The 9,779-nt window shown below is 39.0% G+C and overlaps 1 long non-coding RNA gene across 1 annotated transcript; it reads left to right on the top strand.

Moving 5' to 3' along the window:
- The first annotated feature begins 3,604 nt into the window (after positions 1 to 3,604).
- On the top strand, positions 3,605 to 6,937 carry LOC106523652 (uncharacterized). Its single transcript, XR_001310920.1, has 3 exons — positions 3,605 to 3,689; positions 5,571 to 5,767; positions 6,742 to 6,937. It is a non-coding gene; the product is annotated as an uncharacterized LOC106523652 (long non-coding RNA).
- The last annotated feature ends 2,842 nt before the right edge of the window (positions 6,938 to 9,779 follow it).

Raw genomic sequence — 9,779 nt, 5'->3', positions numbered from 1 at the left:
TGGATGGATGGATGGACAAATAATCCACAGAACCCTGACTCAAAAGATCTGAATTGTTCAGACTAAAAAAACAAAAAATCTTATTTTTTTTCAAGCTGCAATAGATTTGCAATTTCAGTCAACCAAGCTAACACTAAGGTTTATTTAACTTAATAATAATGAAAAAGTACTGTCAATGGAACGTACTGTATGTTGTGTTTGGGATGCTCCCTTCTGCAGGGGGTCACTATCTGGGCTCGAACCTAYGGTCTCAGACTAGACTAGACCACCGCTCTGATCACCGAGCTGCAGCAGTCCCATAATGTTACAACATAAATTTTCACTTTATGTACAATATTTTGACAGCATTTATTTATTTATTTATTTATTTATTTATTTATTTATTTATTTTGTCTGTTAAACACAATTTCTCTTAAAGTGAATGAATGTACAAGAAGAAGAAAGCCTCGAGGAGTCTACGCTGTAGCTCTGTGGCTGGAGAACGGTAACTACCTCCTGTGCCAGAAGCATCTTGAACTCTTAGCGGCTGCGGAACACTTAAATACAGAGAGCACTGGCCCTCATCAAGACCATAAAAAGAACTTATCCAGCACTGAGAGGTAGGGACAGATCCTGTAGTAAGAAGAGTAATCACCCCTTAATGCTGTGGGCTCCTTTAACCACTCACACRCTCTGCCCTCCCACCCCCTCCTCCCTTCCGTACCCAGCTGCTACATTAGCAGGGATAATAAATGAGACTCCAGCATCACAAGCATAAACTTTTTATGACCCACCTAACCAGCCTTATCAATTGTGGATGTGATTACTCTGCCAGGTGACAGCTGGAGAGAAGGATGGACATGACGTGACTGTGGGGGAGATCTGAAGAGGCTTTTCTGGTTTGAAATAAATAATTATTTAATATGCTACTCATTAAGGAATGATGAGTGCAGAAAAACCAAGAAGGGAACTTTTTTCTTTCCTTTTTTTAAAGGACGATAGGTTAAAAAATGAGAATAAAGTAAGTGAGAGGAGTGGGAGGATGGGAGGGTTTGAAGCGTTGCTGCTGTGAATAGGCTGATAAGATGGAGTGGACAGGCTGGATGGGTCCAGTGAAAGAAACCTCTCTCTTCTAACATGATAACTTTGATCTCTTGTGTTTAAACACACCAGTCAGCAGTACTGTTGAGCAGCAGTTGGTTAAAACTTTAACTGAGTTTCTGCAAGAAGGCCGGGGTGGCAGGAAATCCCACTCTGTGCAATGAGGAGCAGAGACATCACAAAATAATTTCTTGAAGGAATGCAAACGAATCACTGCCTCTCAGACCTGAGTTTTAAAGATCATTTTATGTTGAGAAATAATAGAGTTTCAGCTGATTTGGTCAAACTTCAAAAATAACATTGAGCACGACTTGTGATGAAGCAAGCTGTCATTCTCAGAGTATGTATTTTTTATTGACTCTCCACAACTACAACATCAAATYTGGCACATCATCTGTAAAACTGATGGCACTATATATTTTTGTGTTGTCTAAGGTCACTTGGCTTTGGCAGTCGTATTGAATTGGACTGACTCCAACAGTTAAGTTGTACAGCAGATACACCCAATGATTACTTTCTGCAAAAGTCATTAAAATGTGTCCAGTGGTTCATATGATATTTTGGTAACAGACACACACACAGAGGTGGAAACATAGGATGTGGTGCAGTGGTAAGGCAGATGGCCCGGGACCAGAAAGTTGAGGTTCGATTTCCTGCCATGCCCATGTTGTGGTGTCTTTGAGCAAGTCACCTAATTCCTAGCTGCATACCAATTCTTACATAGCTGCCCACTGCTCCACTTGTATCTCATGTGTGAAGGGTTAAATGCAGAGGATAAATTTCGTCATTGTATGAGAACACGCAATGATGACATTAAAAGCTCTTATACTTATTTTACAGAAATCAATAACAATAAATGAGGTTTATTGATAACCTAATCACTATGTTCTAATAGCAATTAAGTAGCTACTATAGAAAAATACTTAGAACATTTTGTATAACTTTAATGTTAAAAATTTGGCGGCAACATTTAGTACTGTACATCCAGCTGTTCACATTTGTTGTKTTAAAAATATGACAAGTGATATATATGTGACAAAACAGACTGCAAAGTCAATCATATGGAACCCTTTAGRAGACTATGCATTACTATAAAAGCACTTAGTAAATGGGTTCTCACAGTTTCCAAATGCTAAGTGTTAAAAAACTACACTATAGGAAATTTGTCCTGGCCCCAGATGGTTTAAATTGGAAACTTTAACCCCAATTTCAAAATGTTGGGACATTGTGTCATTTTATATTTGATAACAAGGCGCCATTTAAAAAAAAATACAAGACAGGGTCGACAAAGACTGTAAAAGTATGTGGTACAAATATGAAACAACTAAAGGAGCATTCCTCTGTGAATTAGGTTAATTGGCAAGTCATACACTCAAAGAACAGATGTAGTGGCTTTAATTAAAAAAATACGTCAACTGATTTCATTCAACTGAATCATTACTTTACATTTAAATGTAAAGTAATGTGTTACTGCCATAAAATTCATAATAACCATTAAAAATTTTCTATTTTAAACAATTGATATTTTACTTTGTTTCACTGCTAATAAAAATAGGTTTAAGAGATGTGAAAATCGTTGCATTCTGTTTTCATTTCAATATTACACAACTTCCCTTTTTTATCTGTTATTTGATTGTGCATTTTTATACAATAACAAAATAAAAATCTTTGGACTGTTAAGGTTTAAATTTCACAAATTCACTTTCTTTTGTTTTTAAACAGTGACTGTTCTTGCACCTCATCATTGAGATTTGTTTGTGTCATCATCATTTTTCTGCAATAGGAAACTAATAAAGTTAACACTTTACCAGGTTAACTGAATGACTGATAAAAKTGATGCATTGTAAACACGTGTGACATGTAGACTTTGTTCTGTTTTGTTTACAAACGACCAGACTACGAGATCTGATTAAAGGTAATTAAAATGAGAAAAACACCATCAGTTCTAATGCAGCTRTAATGATGCTCTAAGTGGAGCTAAATGCCAGTTCCCTCCTCTTTTACTTCTCTCCGCTCATCCCTCTTTCCAGCTCAGCTGTGGTTACTGAATCATTAACCTGCTCTGTGAGGAGGATGTGCTGACAGAACATTCTGTTATTGTGCTCGCTGTCATCTTCAGGAAATCAGGGCTTTCCCCTGCTGTCGAGGTAAAGGACCACCGGGTGACGAGCGACCATCCTTCTCTGTGATTCTCCATTTTTTTTGCTCATTGAAAAAGTTTTGAAGATAACTATAATAATTTTGACATAATTACAAAAAAAGACACACCAGTAGTAAAGCATTTCCTCAATGTTTTTATAATTGAACTGCTGCTTCATCCTATTGCATGCGTAATGCGGTGTCCTTGTTATTTTTGTTCAGTCCTGTGTGAATGTGTCTGTGATGGAGTGGACAAACTGAGCCACGAGCAGTACTGACTCGACGCTTCCTTTACATGGCAGCTGAAAGGCTCCGGTGATGTATCAGAGTCAGCAGAAGCATTGATCAGAACCTGGGTTAATCATTGCTCCGGGAACCCATGAGAAAGAGAGGCTGCCTGGGGAGAAGTAAGCAGGGCGAGTGGGCGGCTGCTCCACAAGAGGCCTGCAGCTCCACGTGAGGGAATGCTGGTGAGAAGACATTTTCTGTCTTTTTGTTTTTCCACTGTAGAACCGTCAGCTGTCCAGAAGTTCAGTTTACACACGTTAGAGCAATCTAATGTAGGTTTTAGATTTTCAAATTTAAAATTTACTTTTTATTCAGATGTTGCTGTGTATCAATCCACAATGGGCATATGACAATGGTACGGGCTAACGTTTTGATTTACGTTGATGTAAATGAATCATTTATCAATTAATCGATAAATTGATGTGGATCAATGTGTTGTTACACCCCTACTGGTTCACACTTTCCTTGGTGTTGACTTCCAGTCCTCTGCAGAAATGGGAACTAAACAGTGATGTGTGGGGAATGCGAATGTTTAGTTATGTACAGTTTTTATGTCTGTGCGTGTCRTTGTTTGTCTGATGTTCCCCAGGGATGAGTTCTAGGTCCATTTTTTTGTTATCCATTTACCAAATAAAGGTAGAGCAGATATGGAGAGAGAGAGAGAGCTTGAGAATGATAGGTAGGTAATTTATAGAAGTAGCTGTACAACATAGTCCCAAGGTTCTTTAAACATTTGCTACATCTTATGTACATGCTACCTAAGAAACAGGTTAAAATTGGGTTAGAAATAAGATTATAAAAAAACAAAAAATAGATTAATAATAAGAATAAAATTCATTAGAAGATAAGTTAAAATGCAATTTTTCTTTAAGATTTTGCAAAACTGGTAAATGGACTGAACTTATAGGCTAAAATATTTTTATCAAGTCCTGTTGGACCCCAATGCACTTTACATTGACTTTACACATCCACACACTGATGGTTGTGAGCTACATTGGTAGGTGAAGCTGCCATGCACTGGTGCCACTGGACCCTCTGACTACCATGAGTAGGCAAGGCGGGTGAAGTCTCATGGCTGGAACGAGGGATTGAACCAGCAACCCACAGGATGACTGCCCCACTCTACAATAGCCACCCTTGAATGAGAAACCTTTCTGCTTGGWATGTACAAGCATCTGGATGTGTATGTGTGTGTGTGTGAGCAACATCATCTCTTTAATGTCCAAAACGTAGGCTAAGAGAAGCCTGATCTGTTCTGTGCCCACTCAGCAGTACTCATTCACTCTGCTGAGCTGCATGAGAAGTTAATAATTTAAAAGAAGGCAGCTAGTTTGAGAGTCAGATAGAGACCAGTGTTGACATTATCATAAGATAGAAACTTTTTAAAATCACGTGACGAGTTGAGTATCCTTTCAGAAATGTAAATCCAGGCTACTAACTTTTGCTGATCCTCTCTGGGATGAGTCCTAACTTTTGTCTGCTGACTCTGTCGTCACTGTGGTGAGCATCAAAGTCCAGGAAACAACACATACTATTTGAATGAATGTCAGTCATGAATGGAATGGAAGGATGAGAAAACAACAGAAAGAACGGCAATAAAACCACCACGTCAAGCCAAGAATTTGCTGATGGCACACATACTTCTGTGCAAGTTCAGCGAGACAAAAGAGAACCTGTCAGATACATAAGACCATCACTTCTCCTTTTCATGCCTGGTTTTGTCCAGAGGTGTCCCCCTTTCCCCTCCTCGCTGCCCAGCCAGCACTTGTCAGGCAAAGGAGTCATTAATGTTTAGCTGGGCAGTGATGACAGCACTGACAGTTCCCATCTGTCTAAGAGGACAAGATGAGAGACAGGGACAGCCCATCAAAGGACACCACTTAAAAGAGTGGGAAGGGAAARKGATGGGGGGGGGGGGGGGTGGATGAACAGAAGCAGGCCCCGTCTTGAGTAAAATGAATGCATTGTCATCTCTGTCCTCCCCTCTGTTTCCAACTTTCTATCCATCCACCTACGTGTCCACCCCTCCCTCCCCTCTCCACTCCTCTTCCCATGCTTGTCAGCAGTTTGATTCAGTACCTGCAGGTTGGTTACTCATTGAGCTGAGGAGAAACAGCAACCGGTGGAGGTACACGGACGACTGTCTATGGGCGGCCACGCCGTTTGGAGCTAGGGGGTGCGCTTTGATTGACAGATCTGCCCGCGTCGTCCGTTCTCTTCTGCAAAGACACGAGATACAAAGCGCAGGAAGTGGAGGGAGGTATATCGCTTTGAATACAAATGTTACACTACAGGGGCGGTTAATAATTGGGAAGTGTTGGACTATCAATCTGAGAAACAAGGAGATGCTGGGCTTTGTTTCATTTGTTGCTCTGGTTTGGACATTGCTGCCAGAGTGAGAGCTGTGGCCAGACATTTTAAGCTGCAGATACTTTTAACTCCTTTTAGACCTCCTGTTAAGGTTTAAAATCTATTTTATAGAAGCGTCCAAGACAAACCGTATAACTCGCAGCGACAATCATTAAAACAACATAAAATCAAAAACCAAKCATTATCACCTAAACATCTGAGAAGGCATCAAAGTGATAATCATTCAAAACAATGTCTGCACTGCTCAGCAACATTTACTGATTTAGTTTTATCAGTAAAAAATGCATTTGAAATATTTATATTAAAACTGTTAATACATTGTTTAAAGGAATTGCTCTCTTTCATATCAAGTTTTAAACTATGATGATAAATAAAAATTTATAACAGATCAAGATCATAAGTAGAAAACACATTAGATCAGTGGTTCCCAAATTTTTCAGCTTTTGACCCGCAAACTACCAGCAGCAGACACCTGTGCCCCCTGCTGTTGTTGGATCATAAACACTGTTTTCACATAAAATAAACGAGGGCATAGTAACAATATTCATTACGCTATTTTTGTCCATTATAAGTACACTAACCTTACTCTTTTGTAACAACATAGGCAAAAAATTGTTGTTAGTTCTTATTTTTTTTAGTGTAATTAATTCAGAAAATCTTTTCAGGACCCCACCTTTATGTCTCAGGGCCCCACCTTGGGTCCCGACCCCAACTTTGGGAACCACTGCAATTTATCACATCATCTCCGTAAGGAACCAACGTGATGAATTTAAAAAAACTTTGTTATTCTCCAGTCTAACATTTGTTTTTAAATGCCTAAATGGACRGACTCAGGTGCTCAKTGTTGGTTTYTCTTGTCTACAGGTTCAGTAACTCGTGGAGGATACATTAATGAGTTCCCGATTTTTTTAACTTCTTTGGGTGAAACAGCCTTTTCTGTTTGAGGCATCAACACATGGAATTCCCTACCTACAGATTTGAAACTGATTTCTCTCTGGAACCATTTTAGATCAAGACTAAAGCTTTATCTGAAGGAGAACTAGTTTTRTGATCATGAATAACYGCCACCTTTTTYATGAYATTCATGATCWGTTTTAAAGTCTGTTTTACRTATTGTTTTAATGTTGTAATCTTTATTCTTTTTAAACTGTATTTCAAATTGTTTTATTTTTATAATGCTAAAAGCCCATCTAGGGACTGGCATTGCAAATTAGCATTGGCTATAAATGTTTTAGTGTAGAGCAGGGGTGACAAACTCATTTTCACCAAGGACATGAGCGTTATGGTGGCCCTTGAAGGGCCAGTTGTGATAAACTTTGACGTTTCATGGTTAACATTGACTAAACAGTGCTTTAACACATCCTCTTTTAAACACTGATAAGAACTAAGTACATGACTGACTAAATCTGTAATAAATACAGAAATATTATTTAGTTTATGGTTGATGCTGACTTTGACCAGCTTATTTTCAGACATTATACTGTGCTATCCAACTAAATTGCTCCATTACTTAAAGCCAACAGCTCAGGGACAGGAAATTATTAAATTTATTTTTGTTTCATTTATTTTTATTAAATTTATTTTGTTGCATTTAATCATTAATTCAAAGTTTACCATTGATAAAAGAAACAAATTTCATGCTAAGTAAAAAAAATCTATTTTTTGGGGAGGGGGGGTTCCCCCTGGCGGGCYACACGGGAGTCACCTGCAGGTCACATTTGGCCCGCGGGCCTTGTGTTTGACACATGTGGTGTAGAGTATGGCATTTCCCTAAACAATAAACGAAATGAATTGTCGCACAGTCTGCTAAAGTTTATATACGTGTCATGAATGACTCTTTGCTACTGTCACACCTAAATTTAGCTCAATAACTGTAAAACTGACTGATTTATATCCATTTTTGTGTTTTGCTATGATTGATTAKTTATGACAGTCATCTTGACTCAGACTGGCTCCAAACTGGTTTGACATGTTTTGTTGGCAAACGCCAAAACACACACAGCTAACATTTATATTATCTCCCACCTTTCAGAGCAGTGGTCCTACTTAAAGTGGCCCTAAAATCAAWCCCTTTGGTTAGAAAAATAAACAGAAGAGACAGGCTTTCTGCCTTCACACTGAATTCACACTGAACTGTTCTGTTGAGACAGGCAATTTCTGATTCCTAATGTTGGATTCTGAAACAAAACATCGTTTTCTATTCTTGCACAATTCTTTATATTATATTTTTTGTATTAGTAGTCTTGTCATGGCTAGTCAGTGTTAATTTTGTTTTGTGTGTACTGTCTATAGTTTGTAAAGTAAGTAGTGTGTGAACCTTTGTACTGATGCTGTTGTGACACCTGAATTTCCCTGCTGCGGGACAATAAAGGCTATTCTATTCTTCTATTCTATTCTAATTCTGTTCCAAAGCAAAGTGAAATTTCCAAACTTTACTTTACAAGTTGTTATTATGATGAATTACTGAGAGAAAATGTTATTCCTGGATAAACACACAGTAAAATCCAATTGTTTATTAATGTGTATGTGTGTATTTTTTAAGTATTTCTGTGTTTGTGTTGCTCTAACCAATGTTTCCCTCCATCTCTCCAGATCCGTCACAAGTTAATTGAGAAGGTGCTTTGACTGCCGTGACAAGTTAAGTAGAGGGAGCGGAGCCATTGTCTTTCAAATCAGCTGTCAGTGTGTTTCTGCTGTCAGCAGTTTCACTCACTATACCTGCTTGGTTAATCATCGAGCAGCTCCAAGCTGCTGGAGATGTAAAGCCCACCTTCACGCCGACACCCCCATCACAACAGGACAACATCTGATTGACAGATTAGCAAGCACCGGCGCTTTTTTAAAAGAAAGACGGAGGGGTGGCGATGGAGGACTGAAATTGAAGGGGACCTCGCGGAGGAAGGATGAGGTCGAGGAGGTGTGTACGTGTGTGGGTAGGTAGGATGTGGGACAGGAGGTGAGCAGGTCCTCTACATTGTGTACGTGTGCTCAGGGAAGTAAACACGCAAGTTGTGTTATAGAAACTTACATGTATTTTAACCATCGAAAAGCAGAAAATAACTAAGAACGTCKGCTGAATTGTGCAGATGTGAGCTGTGAAGAGCAAACAAACACTGACTAAAAATATAGATTCAGTCTCATTGCCTCCCCTATTGGACATTAAAACATCTACACTCTCCTTTTGGATAAGGTTATCCCCAAAGTCCTTTCCCCTCGTCTTATTCCCTCATACGTGCCCACTGAGGTTTGATTTCAAATAGAAAAATTAATGGGTGAATAATAGCCCTGGGCCTTGCTCTTTTCCATGCACATCTTAGTTAGTCTATAGGGGTAGAGAGATGGGGGAGTTAGATTTAAAATCAAATCRCCTCACTTGGCTCAGTATTCTGCTGCAACACAAGTACACATACACAAATTTATAAATACACACCCACGACTTTCCCAACCCCACCTTCTTCCACACCTTAAAGGGCCCAACTTTCAAATATTAGCACAGTGGCTGTGTGGATTTCGCATAAATAAATAAATAAAAGGAGGAGGCAATGATTAGCAATTCTCCTGRCAGTTATGGCAGAGCGTTTCATATTCATTTTCACTTCGAGGAGAATATTTCTGCCAAAACAGTAGTTTTTAGAACTTTTAAAGCTGAAAGGATGGGTGGGGTCCTGAAACTGGTCAGAGGAGTTCCTCATCTATAGCTGTTAAAGTCAGACTCAGGACTATTTTATAACAATCAAAACAATTCACTGTTTTTCTTCTGTGCACTGAAATGTTAGAGAGGTCTGCAAGGGGATCGAAAATCATCAGCTTTTCTTGCAATTTTGAGGTTTTAAAGGGTGCAGAGATATGTACGCACACACACACACACACACACACACACACACACACACACACACACACAC

Source organism: Austrofundulus limnaeus, unplaced genomic scaffold (genome assembly GCF_001266775.1).
Source record: "Austrofundulus limnaeus strain Quisiro unplaced genomic scaffold, Austrofundulus_limnaeus-1.0 Scaffold3, whole genome shotgun sequence".
Taxonomy (NCBI): domain Eukaryota; kingdom Metazoa; phylum Chordata; class Actinopteri; order Cyprinodontiformes; family Rivulidae; genus Austrofundulus; species Austrofundulus limnaeus.
The sequence above is the reverse complement of the archived record's forward strand: the minus strand, read 5'-3'. Positions and strand labels throughout refer to the sequence as shown.